The sequence below is a fragment of the Orycteropus afer genome, unplaced genomic scaffold, assembly GCF_000298275.1.
Source record: "Orycteropus afer afer isolate SDZICR_OR568_19922 unplaced genomic scaffold, OryAfe1.0 scaffold00157, whole genome shotgun sequence".
NCBI lineage: Eukaryota > Metazoa > Chordata > Mammalia > Tubulidentata > Orycteropodidae > Orycteropus > Orycteropus afer.
This window is the reverse complement of record NW_006921744.1, coordinates 1,745,718-1,766,033: the sequence shown is the minus strand read 5'-3', so window position 1 is coordinate 1,766,033 and position 20,316 is coordinate 1,745,718.

Genomic DNA, 20,316 nt, shown 5'->3' with positions numbered 1-20,316 from the left:
TCTGAGTTTTAAACACCAGAGGCTCAGCCTCAAAACTCACGTCTACATGTCACCACAGTAGGACAAACCGACAGACAAGTTTGTCCTGCTGTTGGAGACCCCTCGTATCACCCCCACCTGGCTGACTGTTCCTCTGTCTGGCTTCCTGGGTTTTAATCCCCTTTCTCCTACTCTTCTGGCCTGCTTCTTTGGGCGTCCCTGAGTTGTCTCTCCTCACCTGTAACCCTGGGGCTGACTGCTCTTCTGTCCGGGTTCAAGGCTTTTATCCCCTTTCTCCTGCTCTTCCGGCCTGCTACTCTGGGCGGGCCTGAGTTTCCCCTCCTCACCTAATCCCTTCGGCTGATTGCTCTTCTGTCCGCGTTCAAGGCTTTTATCCCCTTTCTCCGGCTCTTCCGGCCTGCTACTCTGGGCATCCCTGTGTTGTCTCTCCTCACCTATAACCCTGGGGCTGACATCTTATGTTGACATCTTAAATAGTCATAGGACAACTATTAAAACCAGAAAATTAATATTAACACAATCAAATTAATTTATCTACACCCCTTATTTGTATTTCATCAGCTGTTCCCTAAGCGTTCTTTTTCTGGTTCAGGATCTAATGCAGGATCACACATTACATTTCATTGTCATGTCTCTGAATGTGCTACATTTAGGATAGGTATTCAGTCTTTCTAAGACTCCCTTGGTTTGGATTTGTCTGAAGTTTTCTCATGATTAGATTGAGGTTATGCATTTCTGTCAAAAATATCACAGAACTACACCCTACTTAGTGCATCATACCAAGGGGTACTTGGTGTCTAGTCTTGTTGCTGGGGATATTAACTCTGATCACTTGATTCAGATGCTGTCTTCAAGATTTCTCTACCGTTTTTCCACTTATAATGAAGAATATCTTGAGTGCTGCTGGTGGGGGGTGGGAATATATTTTTAAACTATACGAATACTCTGTTCCTCATTGAACTTCCACCCACTAATTTTAGCATTATGGATGGTACTCATCTGTAACAATTATTACTGTAGTGCTTGCCAAACAGTGATTTTTCTATTTCTATCATTCCTTCTACATTTGTTATTGGAATTCTACTATAAGGAAGAGCTATCCCTTCTCTGCCATTTATTATTTATTCAATTATTTATTTATACCAATTAGGATTCATGGATACTTATTTTAATTTATGGGTTATAATTTATGGGTTACAATAGCTAACATTCATTTTGTTGTTCAACTTGTCTCAGATTTGGCCATAGTGACCTCCAGAAAGACAGAGATTTCATGCTTTTCCCTGAGGAAACCTACAGAAGAGACCTAATATCACTTAAAATGCAGCTGTCTGAACCTCACAGAACTTTTGAGAAACCTGACCAATGGATGTGTTTTGTCATTCTCCTACTGTAAAATTTCCTGTAGCAAGCACAGGTATTAAAGATGAAATTTTTGGATTCTGTTCAAAGTCACTTGCAGGACAGACATTCATTTATGTTTTAGTGCTGCAGATCCAGGAAGCATTAACATGGGTTAATATTCTTTAGAATTCCTCCATTCAAACATACAAAATAACTTTCATTCCTTTTGGGAAGGCCAATTCTCCCATAAACCAAAAATTCAAACATACAAAATAACTTTCATTCCTTTGGGGAAGGCAAATTCTCCCATAGATGGAGGAATTTCCACTTGCAAGTCTAGTTCCTCTCTCCAGTGTATTATAAACTTCTACCCAAAGGGAAGGAGAATTGCCCATCTGATTCATTAGAGACTAGATACTGATCGGAGTCCCCAGGTCATGAGATGGTTAACATGCTCAGCTGCTAGCTGAAAGCCTGGAGGTTTGAGTTCACCCAGAGGTACCTCAGATGAAAGGCCTGGAGATCTACTTCCAAAACAACTCAGCCATTGAAAATCCTATGGAGCACAATTCTAGTCTCACACACATGGGGTCACCATGAGTTAGGGTCTACTCAACAGCAAATAGTTTTTTGGGGGGAGGTTTGTCTTTTGAGGGGGGGCGATTGCCTGGGAAATGCAAGCTCCTGGGGAAGAAGTGAGGTAGGTGGGAGGAGTCAGGCCCATATCCCAACTTCCTGGAACAGAAAAAAAATCACTCTTGCGCCACCCCATTTCTCAACCATATATATCACTTGCTTGTCACAGATGATCACTCTGACCTGCTCACCTGCAGTTCACTTACATGAGCCAACTCTGTTTCCAGAGAAGGGAAATTCATTGTATGGCCTGTGGACTGACCACATCAGAAACATTTGTATAAAATGCAGCTATCTGGACCTCACACTATGTGGTCTTATCAGGATGTTAGATTTCAGGAATCTGTTTTTTTAAAAACAAAAAACAAGTGCCTAGATGCCTTCTAGATGCATTAATTTAGAGAGTCATAGCTCTGTTGATAGGACAGTATTCTCTTCTGGAATGGATGATCCACTCAGGACTACAAAGTCTCCTCAGCCTGTCTTCCTTCCTGCTACCCAGTTTGGGATATCACATGTTCCTCATATAGCTTCCCAATTGTGGCACTCCCAACCACCAATGTCAGTTTATCTCTTTTACTGGACTGCTTAACCAAACCCTTCCCCTCTTTGGTACCATTTCTTGCTCTGCTTCATACTCCAGACACTTCTGGGATAAATCTCAACTACTCAACTCTCTTGGGGACTGGATAGTTTTCCCTGGCCAGCTTGCCAGAATCTAAAAACAGAATGCCCAGAATCATGCCACATAGTCTACCTGATCCCCCAGTACTCCACCCTTTCATGAATTTCTTCTGTATTGAGAAATACCCATAACTCAATATTCCAGGACACCACCTTAGATCTAGGACTAGATTCCTTAAGCCTTCCTCAATGTACCTGGGCATCCCAGCTACTCTCCCCAAGCAAGCCTCTTTGTCAATCTGTTGGCCCCCTTCTATGTTGTCCCTACCTCAAGTTCCTCCCCACCAACTCCATTTTGCTGAGATGCCAGCACACCTGGAACTTTAGTCCATATTTTGCCCTCTCCCCACATATGTACAGGAAAAAGGACCAGACCTTAACTTGTGGGGACTACCCTGATTTCTCCTACTTTCTACCAAACTTGTTTACAAAGGCAGGGACCAAGTCAGATTCATGCTTTTTAATTCCACAGTACTATCATCCTGCCTTGAAATTTACAATACAGTACTAAACTGTACTGAGAGGTTCCAGTTTTGGGTAAGACATAGGCACACTCTCTCACTCAGTGCAGCTACAGTACCTGGACAGAATATATACAGCAGCTATTTGAGGACTTTGAAAAGTAAATAGGCAGATCAAAGAAAAAGATAGGTATCAAAGTACCACTGAATCAGGTGACTTTATCATTTTTCCCTTTGGCCTAGACTCAGAGCCCTCCCAAAACCTGGAAGTAGGCATTGACAGAGACAGAAACCTCCTCAGAAGCCTTGTAGTTTAGGCTCAAAGAGTGAGAAACGGGTTTCCTGGCAGTGATAATAGAGGTAGAGAAGGACCACAATATCTAATACATAATTGGTGCTGACTTAGCTAATGATAGTACTGATGATGATGATGATGATGATGATAAATCAAACAATAACAGTAATATTTAACATTTATCTGACTCTTACTTTGTGCTAAGTACTCTTCTAAGCACTGAGTTTATCCTCATAAACAAGGCATGAGGTAGGTACTGTTTCAGGGGTTGACAAAGTTTTTCTGTAAAGAGTGAAATAGTAAAATTTTAGGCTTTGTGGGCCATAAGGTCTCTGTTGCAAAACTCAACTCTGCTGTTGTACTTCAAAAGCAGCTATAGATAATATGTTAAAAGAAAAGAAAGAAAGTGAACATAACTGAGTTCCAATAAAACTTTTTTTACAAAAATAAGTAGCAGGATAGATTTGGTTCGAAGGCCATATTTTGCTGACTGCCATGCTATTTGAGGAGTCTCTGGGTAGTGCAAATGGTGAAGGCACTTGGCTGCTAACCAAAAGATTAGAGATCCAAAGCCACCTAGAGATGCCGCAGAAGAAAAGTCTGGCACTCTGCCACCAAAAAGTCAGCCACTGAAAATCCTCCGGAACACAGTTCTGCCTGGCGCACATAGGGTCATCATGAGACAAAACTGACTCAACAACAACTGGTGTTTTGGTCCTGCTTGAAGGTGGGGAAATTAAAACCCAAAAAGTTAACTTGCCCAAGTTCACACAACTGATAAATGGCAGAACCAGGGTATGTACAGCGTGAGCCACAGTCAGGGGGAAAGTAAACAAAAACTCTTTGTGGCCTGAAACAAACCAAAGATAAAAGGGCACATCACCTGATTCTATTTTAGCCCCCAAAATAAATGAAATCTTAAGCCTTTCTTTTAACAAAGCAATGTTGCTAATGTTTTATTTTCCCTAGCAAAAACTTCAGTCCTGACATTTTTAATGCTGATATCTGAAGATATCAATGTCAATTTGAGTTTTCTAAGAAGCAGATGCCAAGATGGAATTCGGGGTCTAAATATTTATTGGGCGAAATGCCTGAGAGAAGCTTCAGACCATGATATGGGTCTGACACCTGTAAAAGGCAAAGTAGAAGGAGGGAGATTGGGTAGAAAGAGCCTCAGGTGCAATATAGTTTTGGGACAGTCTCAGCCAGGCCAGTGGGAAGCTCGAAAGAAAAGAGTGCCCTTTAGAGGAATGGCCAGGTTCTATTTCTCCCACTATACTGAGTTCTTTGGGGACTTGTGTCCCCAAAAACGATACGTCAAAATCTTAACCCTGTATCTGTAAATATGATCCTGTTTGGAAATAGGGGATTGGTTTTGCCATGTTAATGATGTCTTACCAGAGTAGGGTGGGTCTTAAAGCTAATCACTTCTGAGTGGTTTCTTAAGGAAAGAGCAGAGTGTACACAGAAACACACACAGGAGAGGAAGATAGATGGCATGTGAGAACCTGTCTATAAACAAAGGAACACCAAGGATTGCTAACAGATACCAGAAAACAAGAGGGAGGCTCACAGAAGGAATCAATAGTCCCAAAAGCCTGATTTGGACTTGTAGTCTCCAGAAATATAAGAAAATAAATTTCTGTTTTTAAAAATCCTCCACTTGTAGCATTTTTCGTTACAACAGCACTAGGTGACTGAGACTCAGTCATTGGTTGGAAGCAGCTCAAGGAGAGTGGGGCCTCAGTATGAACCCTGTAGTAGATCCCAAAGTTGTGGCAAAATCGGAGACTGGCTTTTAACTGCTTTTAACTTTAACTGCTCTCTTAACCGCTCAAGGAAACTCCAAGGCAGACACCTCCATGGCAGAAAGTTTCCAGTCTTCAATCCTTAACAGAATAACTTATCTTGAGGCTTTTCTGCCTTTTAACTATTTAATTTTTCTTTTTTCCTTTTTTTAGTTTGATGACTCATTTCTACTGTATTAGAGCTTAAATTCTAAAGCACTTGGGGTTGTGGAAGGCTGTGGTCTTCAGTGGAGCCCTAACTCCATTTTGATTCTTGACATAAATTTCAGATGCCATTTGGGTTTTTTCTGACCATAAAGCAGCATTGTGGCTGCACAGAAAAGTTCCAGGACAAACCTGGGGGTGGGGAGGCAATTTGCCTTCAGGAAGAATATGATTGAAAGGAGAACATACTCTTGCAAAGAACTAGGGAACTTGCCTGAGAGTATCCTTTTCTAATTTAAATTAAGGTTGGGGTCTTGGTATTGTTTAATAGCCATCTTTTGGCTAAGACTCAGGTTGTATGGTCAGGAGTCACAGCCTATCCAGGCTATCACCTAGCCAGGTAGTCAAGGCCCAGAACCAAACCTATAATTCTTTTCTATCTTCAGTTATGTATGTATCCCAATCATGGTCTTTTTCCTGCTTCTATAGTACCCCCTGCAACAATGACGAATCTACCACCAATCATGATTTTGTGATGATTCCCCCTTGTTTAAAAATCATATGGCCATGAGTCGGGAGGACTCCATTCCACTTTCTCATGCTGATAGTTTCCCTCATCCAGGATGATTGTCTCTGTTTTGTCTTTATTCTGTCTTTGTTCTGTCCAAAGGTTAATAAAGGTATCTTTACTAACCTGTTTGAATGTGGGGTCTTTTTTCCCCTAATACACTACAGCCTTCTTTGTGAGTTTCTTTGAAAGTAAACTTACTTCCCTTCTAAATGGTTTTGTCACTGAATCCTCAATCTGACATTTGTTCTGGTGAGAGGGACAGAGAAGAAACTAAGAGGAAACTATAAAAATGATGCAATAGAATAAGGGTTTTTTCACTTAGTCAAACATACTTATTTGAGTTGGACTTGTTACAGTGCTTGCTCCCATAACGCCAGAAGACACAATGAGGCCAACATGCACCCCTAAAGATCTATGAGCTGAACCAACTGTCTTCTTTATCCCAGGACCCCAATAAGCAGTAGTGCCACAAGGATTCCTGGTAGACATGTACTTATGCCCAGGAGCTCTGGTGACACTGGGGTTAAGGCATTGGCTGCTAACCAAAACATGTTGTTGTTAGGTGCCCTCGCGTTGTCTCCGACTCATAGCAACCCTATGCACAGCAGAACGAAACACTGACCAGTCCCGCGCCAGCTCTGTGATCCCTGCTATGCTAGAGCCCATTGCCACAGCAACCAAAAGATAAGTGGTTCAAACCCATCAGGCTGCTCCACAGGAGGAAGATGAGGTAATCTACCTCTTTAAAGATTTATAGCCTTGGCAACCCAATGGGAGTCAGTATGAGTCAGAATTGACTCGAAAGCAGTGGGTTTGGTTTTTATTGGGTTATTCTAAAGGGGACTTGAGGAAGTGATGAGCTCATCAGAACATGAATAATTTGTAAAATAAAAATGGTCTGCAAATGTAGGGTTTTACTGACAATTAGTTTAAAACAGTTAATTTGCCCTAGGAAAAAATAAACAAACAATTTGGCCTGAAATAAACCACTTATGGAGTGGCAACTTAGAAAGGAATTTAGGCAGAGGTAAAACTGGGGTTGGGGGGAGACGTGGAAAATAGGAGGGCTGGTTTCTTCCACTCCCAGCATATCCCCTAAAAGTATGTCGTTGTTGGAAGCCGGAGAAAAGCAAACACCAGTGGAGCCATCAAGTCAGACCTGACTCATAGCGACCCAATCCCCTCCTTGGGTTTCATAGTCCTCTTTTTATAACCTCACTGCACTTTGTCAATGGCATTTTCTTTGTAGGTGGCCAGTACACATTTACCAAGTTGAGTTTTGTGGGTAAGCTCCTCTTTTAAAATGCTAATGTTAAAATGAGGCAATGGTGATGTACACGATGAAACATCAGAAGACACTTGGGGAGACAAAAAGAAGATGATCAAAGGGCTGGGCCTTCCCCCTAACTTCCATTAATTAACAGTGCAGACCTGACACTGTCCTCTGCCTTCCAGGCTCCCGGGGCAACTTTGGAAAAAGAGACAGGCCATGGGTGGATTTGGGAATAGCAGTGGGAGAAGTGAATGATGAGAGAATAGCACAGGTATCTATGGTAATTTGGAAGGGAGGTGATGAAGAAGGATAAAGAAAAATTTGGCCAAAAGAAACTGCTGATGGCATAGTTGTGTGTATGTGTATGTGTGTTAATGCAACAAACTCCTTCCACATCTTGAAACACCCCTTTGCTTGTCACTATTGGTTCAGGACCCCTGATGGTGTAGTGGTTAAGACCTTGGTTGCTAACCAAAAGGTCAGTGGTTCAAACCCACAGAAGCTTCACAGAAGAAAAATGTGGCCGTCTGCATCTATAAATATTACAGATTTGAAAGCAAATGAAGTAGTTCTACTCCGTCCTACAGAGTTGCTATGAGTTAGAATCAATTTAATTGCACACAATAAAAACAACATTGGCTTAGCTGTGGCAGCACCACAAGCCACTTAATTTTTATTGGTAAAACAGATAAAATGAGCAAATAAAAATGAAAAGAATAAATAGTGTCCAACTAGAAAAACATGTAAGACAGCAAACTGGTTAGCAAGGGTGAAGGAAGCTGGCGATCTGAGGTGGGAACAGTAAAGCAACCAGAGATTAGCAACAACAGGAAACTGTTACAACCCCTCAACTGGGAGTGACAAAGGAAGAGACAATGTTCCCACAACTTGCAGCCAGGGTCCCCCAGTGGAAACTAGAAGTATTCCAGGCCTGTCCTTGGGAGCCAGAGAAATGCAGACACCAGTGGAGCCAAGAAAGAACAAGATGAGAGGAGTATCCTTGCTCTCTCTTCCTCCTGCTCTTCTGTTTCCATCTACTGCCTCCCATTGGTCAAACCCAGCCAGAACCAGGTTACAAGAAGGCCTGGAAATGAAGTCTTCAGGGGTCAGCTCATGCAATGCAGAGAAAGGACAGAGGGTGGATCTGAAGGCAAACAACTCCAGGACCCACACAAGCCATTATGTTGTTTAGCTCCCAGGAGCCCTCATTATAAGGTAAGGAACTGTCCTGTAGACAGGGGAACAAACAGTTGAAAATTTCTTTCTTACATGATATAGCTGTATTTTCAATGAACTGGCTCAAGATGGAATTATTATATAGCCTCTAAGGGTACCTTTACAAACCATCTCTACATGAGCCAGTTGTTTTTACGAAGCTTTTCTGAAAATTAATTGTTTAGGACTTGGTGAACAAATAAGAAACAGTATCATATAATGGCTCATTTGCTAAATACACATTTACAAGCCTTTTTAAAACATAGAGTAACCATATTCTCCAAAGCGTAGAGTCTTTCAAAAGATTTGTGTGCCTCTTCAGAATTTACAACAATCTGGGATGTTCTAAGTACATGTACTCCTCACTTATAGACATGGTTAGGTCCAAAGACCAGGTTGTTATGCAAAAATTGGCATTATTCAAAAATGGGGCTGATCACAAAAATGGCATATGTCTACATCATCGCAAAGCTGCCAAATTACATCAGTATATAGATGCCTAAACACTGAGAATCATGGCCCAGTCAAGTTGATATATAACCTTAACCATCACAACCAGTATTACTCTCACCTCCCACCTCGGCATTTGTTACTGCCAGATGTATGTCATTAATATACAATATAGTCAGATAGTAGATTTTTCTTTTACTGTTGCCATAAATGGGAGCTCTGGTGCCTAAGGCATTTGACTGCTAACCAGAAGGCTGGCAGTTCAAACTCACCAACCAGTCCTTGGAAAGAAGATTGGGCAATCTACTTCCATAGAGATACCACCTCAGAAACCAAGGAGGGGTCACTATGAGTTGGAAACAACTCGACAGCAGTGAATTTTAGTTTTGTTTTTTTTATTGCCATAGAAGTGAAATGTCAGTTAATGAGTTAATTAAGTGAAGAGCTGGTGTATTTGAATTCTGAGGAAAATGGGACAAAGTACCTGAAATGATACTTTGAAATGATCTTAAAAATTCAAGATCAAAATTTAAGATCCTTGCATCAATATTACACTTGCTCCTGACTTCGAAGTAGAGCCTGGGTCTTTAGGAAAATGTATTGCGATCCATCTCAAAACACATCTCTATCCCATAAGAAGCTCACAGGGGAATTGCTTTGACAGGTGTATAGTTTCTTTTGAACTGAGAAACACCTGTCTTCATCTAAGTATGAGAAAATGTGTTAAAACTAATACAACCATGTGAAGATCCCTATCTTAGTTTGCAGAGTGGCAAACAGCCTTTAAGAAGCTGCTTAAAAAACAGAGCAAAGGGCTAACAACACCTGCCTTCAAGTCCAGTCACAACAAGACACTGTTAGGAGGGCTCACCTTTGTGTCACCAGCCTCAAGTCCCCATTCCTATACTTCTTTGTCCAGATTTCCACCTCCTCCTCTGCCCCTTGGTCTGTGTTCAACCCTGGCTCCAACTTTTGCCTGTACATGCTTCTCTTGGCCATTGGAAGCTTTTAACTCCTTTCTGGCTTTCCATCTCAGATATATGGTTTAGTTTGTTTCCTCTGGTATGGTCCCTAATTGTGTTTGGTTCCTGAGTCATACCCTTGATTCATAATACTGACTCCCTTTCCTCCATCTCCATTCCAACAGACTTACTTCCCCTGAGTCAGTTCTCGGCCCCAACCCCTCTAGCTTAGCCCACACTACCCATTGTCTCTGAAATAGAGTGTCTTGTTTTTTGCACACATGCAGATAAAATTCCAAATGAAAGATGATAATGGGGACACTCTCATGGGACAAGGCCAACAACTGAGCTGTAGCTGCTTGAAATCTAGTTGTGGAAAGTATTGTGAGGCTAAGCTGAAAAGCATACTATGATTGACTAACAAAATCTTCCATGGGCAAGGTAATTTTAGTACTAATAATGAAGTCAATGGGGAGCTCTGGTAGCGTAGTGCCTAAGGCACTTGACTGCTAACCAGAAGGCCGGTGGTTCAAACCCACCAGCTATTCCTGGGAAGGAAGATGGGGCAATCTACTTCCTTAGTGATACTGCCTTGGAAACCCAAGGAGGGGTCGCTATGAGTTGAGTCCGACTTGACAGCACATAACAACAACAACAATAAAGTCAATGAGAACTTCTAATGTTTGAATGGTTGCTATGTGCCAGGCCCTGGGCTAAGCACTTTGCATGCATTCTTATTTAATCCTCATGATGAAGAAAGTGAGGCTCCAATAATCATACAATTTTCCAAGAGGTAATGCTGACACTTGAACTCATGTCTGTCTAATCAAGAACCTTGGCTCTTAGATCCAATACTTCTTAATATTCTGAATAAGAGACCCAAGGGTACTTGTTCCTTTAGATTGAACTGGGAAAAACTATCAATCTCAGCACTAATTAGACATGCAATAATCAGTAAACTGTGTTTGTCGACTGAGATCTACACACTGTCCTAAAAGGAAAATGGAACCTAACTGGGTGAAGCAGGAAGGTCTTCAGTACATGTATTGGAACTGGAAAAATGCCCAGCTATAGGACCCCACCAATGTGGTGGGGAAAGTAATGAAGGAGTTTAATCAAAAGACACAGTAAGATAATATCAAGAGTATGGTGTGCAGAGGCTGGCATGTTTGTTTAAATGCAGTGTTGAGAACAACCAGTGAAAAAAAAACAGTTCACATCAAGTCATCTCTGACTGATGATGACCCCACATGTGTCAGAGTAGAATTGTGGTCCACGGGGTTTTCAGGGGCTGATTTTTCAGAAGTAGACTGCCAGGACTTTCTTCTGAGGTACCTCTGTGGGAACTCAAACTTCAAACCTTTTGGTTAGCAGCTAATTTATTCATCATTAGCAACACCCAGGTACTCCTATGGAGAACGTAGTACTCATTTTACTTCTTCAGTCGCTGCACTGTGGACTGGACACTCGGAAGCTCTGAAACTTCAAGTCTCCCCACTTTAGGCATAGTAGTTCTGGAAGAAGGCAGTAGCCTCAACTTGCAGTTATCTGCTCACTATCCAGGGATTCCTTTAGTTCTACTCAAACTTTCCAGTGCCAAGTAGCATATGCAGCCAAGGAACATCAAGGAGACCCAGAAAGGAGAGAAAATCAAAATCAAAAAACAAACCAGTTGCCATTCAACTGATTCTGACCCATAGCAACTTCATGTACAAAGTACATACATACTCCATTTGGTTTTCAAATCTGTGACCTTTCAGAAACAGATTGCCAGGCCTTTCTTCAAAGGCACCTCTGGATGGGTTTAACCAACAACCTTTCAGTTAGTAGCTCAGCACTTAATAGTTTAGACCATCCAGGGACTTCAGAAAATGGAGCAGAATCCAAATTTGGCTCCTCCCCCCAAGCTGTGTGCTCTAGTCAGCACTCTGTCTGGTTGGAGGAAGGTCTTTTTCCAATTGGCCACCCAGAGGGTTCACATATTTTGAATTCAGGTGCTATCTACTGCCCTGCTTGAAGACTCAAATTTTCACTTCATGGATTAAAGACTCCTTTTTTTTTTTTTTAATCTCTGTCTGCCTTCATAGTGCCTTAGATCTTTCTCTGGGAATGTAATGAGATAGAGATGTGGTTTGTTTATATTGTTGCTTTGATTATTTATTAACAGCCTAAGTAAGAACTTGGTAGAATCTATGGAAATCCTACTGATGTCTCTGAAAAATACATTAAATATTTACCAGTAGATCAAAAAGATATGTTGGTAGATCTCTGAAAGTGTTACAGAGAAACATAGGAAAATTTTTGAATAATGGATTATCCACTCAACATTACTAAATCCCAGAGAAAAATCCACTCCCCACTGCAGATATCTGCTTTAGTGTGTTCCAGCCTCCCTGCCTGCAGGGGAAATGGAAAAACAACTTCACAAAAAGTTATAGAGCTTCTACTATATTCAAGGTTTTGTGCTCAGGACAAGGAACTCAAAAGTCATTAGTAGGCCTTTCAGAGATCTTCAAAGTGGACACACAATGACTGTGTGCTGGCTGAATTCATTAATGAATCGCTGTCCCAACCACATAAACCAGGTCCTGTTTAGTCTTTTAAGATACTTGCCATATCACCTTGTTAAAGACCACATTTTTTTTTTTTAATTTGATTGATTGGATTCTTATTCCCATAATATTTAGTATAGTGCTAATTACCCTGCTCAATAAATATTAATTTGTTCTAAATTATTAGATTACAACATTACATCATTCTTAAAAGCACCCAGATATGTCAGAGAAAAACACCCAGACATGGAACAGATAGCTCAGCGTGTTTATTTGATTGGAAGGAACTGTCCAAGCCCCCTTAAAAAGAATATGAAAGAGATTATCCTTGGGATAAACTCAACTCCATCCCATCATGCTGTACTCCCAGTTTCTCCACAAAGAGCTACCAGACATCAAACACACCTAGGAGAGAAAGTGTTTGGTTGTGCAGGGAGGAATCTCAGCACCTACATCCAATACTCATAGGACACAGGCTGGCGGTAGTGCAAGGCTCACCAGGTTCTCACTGGGCTACTTCAGTTTTATTCTATTTTACTCCCACATAGCCAGCCCATCACTTTTGGCCCCACTCCCTTTGTTCTTAGTGTGGGATTCTAAGTCACCGGCTATGGCTGAAACCACAGATGTTTCCCTGGATGCTACACCCAGAAAGACTTCAGTACTCTTTATAATGTCGTTTTCCTCTCTGAAGACATTATAACTTCCTTGTATGATCCAGTGGAGAGGAAAAGCTTGATGACGCATGAGAAAAGAGGAGGAGGAATTTCTGGAGCAATGTCCCTGAGTTAGATGAAGGGGATGAAGTGTGTGCACAGCTTGTCAATTGGCCTTGGATACAGTTCCAACAGGGCTCTTTTTTTACTGCTCTAAGAATAGATAGGAATTCCTCACTGAAACTCTGTGATCCTCTTCCTTCTCCTACTCATGCCCGAACAATGTTTTCCTATCTGATGGTCATGTAACCTACATTCCTCCCATTTTCTAACTACTGACCTTACTGATTTTTCTTGATTTCTACAAGTTTTTCATGATATATTCATTCAATATTTCATGTGTCAGTCATAAAAAATCTCAATGTGAAAGGTAACACTAACAAGCTTTTAGAAGGCCTATATAAGAGAATGTTTTTATGTCCCCAAAATAGAAAAATATATATCAAACAAGATACAAAAAGCCCTAACCACAAGAGAAGCAATAGATAAATTCACATATATTAAAATTAAACATTTCTGCTTATCAAAAGATACCATAAAGCAAATAAAAAGACAAATCACAAAACAGAGAAGATAGTCACTGCAATGGATTAGTATTTGGAAAAAGACAGTTTAATAGAAAAATGGGAACAGGCTTTTCACAAAAGTAGGTACTCAAATGACCAATGAGCATATGAAAAGGTGCATAAATCAATAGTCATCAAGGAAATATAAATTAGAACCAGAATAAGATAAAACTAAATGTACTAGATTAGAAAAAATCTAGAAGTCTGACAATATCATGTGTTGATGAGGATGTGGAAATAATGGGAACTCACATATACTGCTGGTGAGAATAAACTGGTATAACTTACTCTAGAAAATAATTTGGTATTGTTTCATAAGGCAATTGAATATCTGCAAACTCTATGTCTTAGCAATTCAGATATTCCTGAATCATGATAAATGTACACAAATTTTCATAATAGCATTGTTCAAACTGAAAAGTATTGAAATTTCCATCAGTGGTAGAAAGAATAGATTGCATTATATTTTCTCAACTGATATTACACATAAATTAAACGATGGACTACAATTATATGTGAGATCATAAATCTCACAAAGAATGTTGAGCAGAAAAACAAGTTACAGAGGAATTCATACTATATGACTCAAGTAATATAAATTTCAAAATACAAAATACTAAAATATAGTGCTTAAAAAATGTATATTTGGGTGAAAAATATTAAAATAAAAGTAAGGAAATTATTATCACAAAAATCCAGATAGTGACAACCAAATACCTTATGGGATTTATTTTCTTGGTCTAGAGATCTAGAAACATGGTTTCATGGCGCATCCCAGTCAATAGGCCTACTGATGTTTTTAATGTTTCTGTTCTACTTCCTAGTTTGTTGCATAGTGCCTGGGGTCTTAAAAACTTGAGAGAGGCCATCTAAGGTACAGCAATTCATCTCTGATCACCTGGAGCAGGAAGGAGGAAGAAGAATCAGGAAATGGAGGAGGAACTGGTGCACATATCTAATTGCCTCCTTGAACAACTGTTTCCTTTGCTATGAGACCAGAACCGGATGGTGTCTAGCCACCATTACTGAACATTTTGATCAAAAAGTCTATAGAAGAATCCTGATCAAAACGGAGGTGGGATGTGGGATAGTATTTCAAATTTTTATGGAATCCAGACTTTCTGGAGACAATGAAGCTGGATGAACCACCAAAACTATTGTCCTGAGATAATTTTTAGATTTTAAACCTTAAACTGAAACTATCCCCTGGAGTAATCTTTAAACAAAACAATAGTTTAGTTTAATTAGAAAAGACTGTCTACCTTCAATGTACTCATCTAAAGAATTATATGTATATAATCAAATTGACAACAGCCACTCAAAATGTTAGATAAGATGCTTAGGGGACAGTGATTTTATGTTAATAGTGGTGAAATAATTTGAAAACAGATAGAGAGAATGGCTGCACAACTTGAAGAACGTAATCAATGTCACTGAATTCATCATGCTGAAATTGTTGAATTGATGTATGTTTTGCTGTGCATATTGTCACCAATAAAAAATATTTTCTCACTTATTTTGGTCATGTTGTAAGAAGGGACCATTCCCTGGAGAAGGATGTCATGCTTGGTAGGGTGGAGGGTCGACGAAAGAGGGGGAGGCCTTCAACGAGATGGATTGACACGGTGGCTGCGATGATGGGCTCAGGTATAGCAGGGATTGTGGGGCTGGCGCGGGATCGGGCAGTGTTTCGTTCTGCTGTGCATGGGGTCGCTATGAGTCGGAAACGACTCGACGGCACGTAACAACAACAACAACAACATTGTCACCAATAAGTAAATAAATATATATATTTTTAAAAAATCAGATAGTGATTATATCTAAGATGTTGCAAGAAGATATGATCTAAAGGAGAAAATAATGACTTCTAGGGCATTTGCAACATTTTATTTCTCGATCTAGATGGTGGTTACACAGGCTTTTACTTTATAATGATTCTTTCAACTGTTCATATATGGTTCATGAGCTCTTTTTAAATGTAAGAACTAGCTCACATTAAAACTAATACGTAAAATAAGGGGGTTGAACTTAATAGTCTTTTAGATCTCTTTAAGCTTTCCTTTATGATTTATATTTCTTGTTTGTTTTTACCATTCTTATGAACAATACATTTAGATTCACTAATACAGTACATCAAGAAACATTAACTCTATGCTATAATATGGATGAAGCTCAAAAATATTATGCTAAGTGATAAAAGCCAGACACAAAATGTCACATATCACATGAGTCCATGTATATTAAACATCCAAAATAGGTAAATCCAAAGAGAAGCAGATTGGTGGTTGTGGGGGCAGGGGAAGGAGAGAATGTGGTGTTACAGCTTAACAGTTAGGGAGTTTTTCTTTGGGATAATGAAAAGTTCTGTAAACAGTGATAAGAGTTATACAGCATTGTTAACTCAACAATGCCACTTAACAGTTCACTTCAAAATGGTTAATTTTATGTTATTTGAAATTTCCCTCAATTAAAAAATAAAAATTGTTGGGGGAAAAAAAGTATGAAATCTTTGATACTAAAATGAAGGTTTTACTGGTTGCCATTGAGTTAGCTCAATAGAACACGAAAACAGTACAATGCAAAGCATTGCCCGATGCTGTATCATCTTCACCATCTGGTATGTTTGAGTCTGTTTTGGAGCCATTGTGTGTTTTGAGTACCTTCTAATACATGGTGCTTGCCTGCTACCTATTAGAAAATATTCTGTGGTGATCCATGGCCAATTTTTGGAAGTAGGAGGCTGGGCCTTTCTTCTCACTCTGTCTTAATCCAGAAGCTCAGTGAAACCTTTCCACCATGGGGGACACTGCTGTTATTTGGAATATCAGTGACATACCTTCCAGCTCATAGCAACACACCAGTCACTACAGTACAACAAACTGACAGATGAGTGATGGAAAATCAAAGTGAAGATGTTAAAGACAACCTGAACGGTCAGGCACAGCAAAATACTAGAAAGGGAAAAAAGACTATGTTACTCAAAGAGTCATTTCCTAGTGTGTTCCAAATGTTGAATTTTTCCTAATTTTTTTTTTTAATAAAGCCAACTGGCTTTGGATGAGCCAGACAGATCTTGAGATTGTTTATTTAAAAAAAAATCCTGAGCTGTGTGTGTTCAGAAAAGTTCTGATTGGTTCCTTTTTTTTCCCCAGTCTAGGCATTCATGCATTCATTCAACCAATATTTATTGCTACCTAGTATGTACAAAGCACGGTACTGGAAAAATAAAGATGAAGGGCCCAATCTCTGTTTTCAAGGGGAAACACAATTACTCCAGTATGAAAAGTGCCTTAATAGAGGTGTGCACAAAATGCTAACTGAAATCTTTAGAAAGGTACCCAGCTCAGTCTAGGGCATCATCAAGGGTTTCCCGGATGACATAACAGCAGATTTTTTTATTTTGGTAGAAGAAGGTAACCAAGCTATTGTTTGGGGAGAATGTTCCAGGAAAAGGCACAAAGGCAGAGTGAGTGGAGACTGAGCTATGTTGTTGTCACCATGTCCTATCTTCTCTGTAATTTGCAAGTTTCTCAGGCTGGGTATGGGCTTGGCTAGTACCAGCATCCTTTCCCCTGCTTGCTCAAGGGCCTTTCTGTTACCATGTCTGTCACAACTTAAACGCTCAACACCCCAACCTTTGCCTTGGAATCTAAATAAGAGAGGAAAAATTATGTAGGGACCTCTGTGCATAACTATCCTATGTCTTTTCTACATCTTGGAGGTGCTTAACTCAGCATCTACTAGGAGGAGAAGTGCAAGACGTCTTGTTCCTATTGTTAGCTGCCATCAGTTCAACTCAGACTCAAGGTGGCCTATGTGCAGTAGAATGAAATGTTACCCCACCTTGCCCCATCTTTATCATGTTTGAACCCAGTGTTCTGGAGGTTATCTCATGGAGGCTGCCCCTCATTTTCACTGATCCTTTGCTTTGTCAATCATGGTATCCTTTCCTAGTGATTGATTTTTCTTGATGACATGTCCAAAGCAAGTGAGCTGAAGCTGCCATCCTCACTTCTAAGGAGCATTCTGGTTGCATTTCTTCTAAGATTGCTTTGTTCATTCTTTTGGCAGCCCATGGAATATTCCATATGTTTTCCAGTATCACAGTTCTAATGTATCAATTCTTCTTTTCTTTTTTCATTGTCTAGCTCTTCCATGCATATATAAGGCAATTGAAAAGAACAATTTGAAGCAAGCATTCTTAGGTTTTGGTCACAGTCTTATAGCTCTGTCTTATATCAAAACCACCCTGTGGCTTCATTTATTTTACTGACTATCAGGAGAAGGTTAAGGATTTCTTTCAGAACAAGCTTTCCCAGAATGACCTTTGGAAAAGACAGTTTTGTTAACCCCCATTCCTAGTCAGCATAGTTAAACCACCTTTTGATTGCACAGAACTTCTCCTCAGACACAGGAGAATAAACTAGGGTTTTTGCTTTTGTTTTCCTGGGCTGAGTTTAAATATCAAATATTCTCCTTTCAGACAAAGGCACTTGCCAGACTATCAGGCTAGCACAATTAAACTTAAATGTTCACATGTGATTTCTTTGGTAGCAGAGTAAATTGTATCAGCCTTGTCAACAGCAAAATGAAGTCATTTACCAAAAAGCCATATTGATACAAGATGTCTCTGTGGTAAAGGACTGAAATCTGACTGAAAAATATCAAGAAACACCATCTGTGTTATGAGTTATGACAGTATGAATGAAAAACGCTGTTAGGCTGCTTTGGAAATACTAAATACATTAAGGGCTAAATGTAGCACTTGTTATCTGAGTACATTTTAAGTATATTTTCCTCTGAAATGCATTGCAGTTTCAGGAAAACATATATATATATAATAAACTTATAATCAAAGTCTGATTGATTTTGAATGAGGACAGTCATGGGAAAGCTAGACATCAGCTTTATTAAAACTTAAGCCAACATTCAGAACAGTTTAATTACAGAGAATCCTTGCAATTAGACCCTGTAGAAAACTTACCATTGAGTAAAATATTTTCATATATAATTGCTTATTGTTTTCTTTCTCACTTTTTAACTTTTTATTGTGATTTGGGTAAAAATTTACAGAGGAAATTGGTTTTCCTTTCAACAATTCATACGTATTTTGATTCATGGCATCGATTGCAATCCCCACAATGTAACAGCACTCTTCCCACTTTCTCCCTGCGGTCACTGTTTCCTTTTGTCCTTCTTTCATATTCTTTCTTACTTTCTGAGCTTTATCCCTGGGCAAATGCTGCCCTTTGATCTCACTTGGTTGATTGTTCTAAGGAATGTGGACCTCTCTGGTGTTCTTGTTCACCTTATCTATTCTTTGGCTGAAAGTTGAGCCACAGGGGTAAATTCAATTCCAGGCCTAAAAGATGTCTAAGGGCCATGGTCTCAGGGATTTCACCAGTCTCCATTAGACCAATAAGGCTAGTCATTTTTATTAGTTTGAGGTTTTTTTTTTTTTTTTTAAATAAAGCCAATTGGCTTCTTTCACCTACTCTTCTAGGACCTCCTATTGTGATCCCTTTCAGAGTAGTCAGCAGTGATACCTGGGCACCATCTAGTTCTTTTAGTGTCAGGTTTGTGGAGTCTGGGGTTCATGTGGTCCATTAGCCCTTTGGACCAATTGTTTCTGCACATCTTCAATTTTCTTCATTATTCTTTGCTCCAGGTGGGTAAAGACAAATAGTTGCACTGTAGATATCTGTTTAAAAGTTTTTAAGACCCCAGTCACTACTCACCAAAGCAGGATATAGAGCATTGTCTTTGTGGACTGTGCTATGCTTTGTGTCCTCCAAGCTGATGATCCTCAGCCACCCAGGCCCAGTGACTCATTCCCTTAAGGTGTTTGCTTACGGCTAAGAAGTTTTCATAACTTTGCCCCCTGTATACTCTACTATATTTTTGAATACATGTGTGTTGTTGTTGTTGTTATGTGTCGTTGAGTCGGACCCGACTCATAGCGACCCATCCTTGGGTTTCCAAGGTGGTATCACTACGGAAGTAGATTGCCCAACCTTCCTTCTGAGGAATGGCTGGTTGGTTTGAACAGCCAGCCTTCTGGTCAGCAGTCAAGTACCTTAGGCACTACACCACCAGAGCTCCTGAATATATGTGTGTTGTTGTTGTTGTTATGTGCCATCGAGTCAGACCCCTGACTCATAGCGACCCCTCCTTGGGTTTCCAAGGCAGTATCACTATGGAAGTAGATTCCCCATCTTCCTTCCAAGGAGTGGCTGGTGGGTTTGAACCGCCAGCCTTCTGGTTAGCAGTCAAGTGCCTTAGGCACTATGCTACCAGAACTCCTGAATATATGGGTAGCATATGTAAATACGTATGTAGAAATAGCCTCTGTCAAACCTATGTATCTTTGTGGTTGTACTCCCATTAGCTTTCCCACCACTGTTCAGCTTGTGTTTCCCTCTATGTGTCCGTTCTGGCAGAACTGGGTATGTAATAGTATTTACCTTTGTTGCCTTTCATGCCTGTGCTCCTCCCACTGTCTTCCTCTGCCTTGACCATTTAGTGCTGACCTCCCTGTTATTGCGTATTGCCTTCCTTTCACCCAAGTTAATACAAATCTATCCGTTAGATAGTGATTTACTTTCCTTACCCCTCTTAGCCCCTGTAACCATCAAAGAA